Source organism: Sapajus apella, unplaced genomic scaffold (assembly GCF_009761245.1).
Source record: "Sapajus apella isolate SASKATOON/1434 unplaced genomic scaffold, GSC_monkey_1.0 scaffold10, whole genome shotgun sequence".
Lineage (NCBI taxonomy): Eukaryota > Metazoa > Chordata > Mammalia > Primates > Cebidae > Sapajus > Sapajus apella.
This window is the reverse complement of record NW_022436950.1, coordinates 5,876,946-5,878,068: the sequence shown is the minus strand read 5'-3', so window position 1 is coordinate 5,878,068 and position 1,123 is coordinate 5,876,946.

Genomic DNA, 1,123 nt, shown 5'->3' with positions numbered 1-1,123 from the left:
GATCAAGAGATCGAGACCATCCTGGTCAACATGGTGAAACCCCGTCTCTACTAAAAATACAAAAAATTAGCTGGGCATGGTGACGTGTGCCTGTAATCCCAGCTACTCAGGAGGCTGAGGCAGGAGAATTGCCTGAACTCAGGAGGCGGAGGTTGTGGTGAGCCGAGATCGCGCCATTGCACTCCAGCCTGGGTAATGAGTGAAACTCCGTCTCAAAAAAAAAAAAAAAAAAAAAAAGAGAATTAAAGTAATAAACTCAGGTGGTTGAGTGTTTCCTGAGATTCAGGACAAGGATTTTCCCTACTTCATCCACTTGATTCCCCCAGCTTTCTTATTCTAGTCTATAGATAGAGAACCCAAAGTTCTAACCTGCTCCAGGTCACACCAAATAACCATTGAAAGCGGTGGCGGGGAACGAACTGCGAGTGTTCTTGATAATCGAAGTAGCATTCTTCATAGCTTCGAGAGCACTTAGCCACTCCTGCCATGGATGGTTTTCTGTTCCTGTATTAGTTTGCTAGGGATAAGGGCCTCCAGCTCCATCTATGTTTCTGTAAAGGGAATGATCTCGATCTTTTTTATGGCTGCATAGTATTCCAGGCTGTATATGTACCACATTTTCTTGATCCAATCTATCATTTTGGGGTATTTAGATTGATTCCATGGCTATTGTGAATAGTGCTGCAATGAATATACAAATGTATGTGCACATATACCCCTGAACTTAAAAGCTGAGAGAGAGAGAGAAAGAGAGAGAGAGAGAGAGAGAGAGAGAGAATGGATGAATCAGTGCAGGCCTGTGAGCTATCTCAGGATCTCTCTTGTGAAAAAATAACCTTCCTGTTGCAAAGGAGTCAGGGACGCAGAGTAAAATAGGGGATAGGGATCCAGGCTCTGAAGGAGGCGTGGCTGGGTTCAAATCCCAGGTCTTTTGTTGAATGGCTTAATTGTTGTGTGGCCTTATCTATAAAATTGAGGAAGGGGGAGTAACAAAAATAAAATTATTTGATTTTGTTAGCTTTAAGGGAGATTATGTCAGTCCAGTGCCTAACATATTAGAAAACACTCTTACATCTTGCCTTTCTTTCTGGAGTTAGAGTTAAGAGAAGCTGGGCATAAGAAA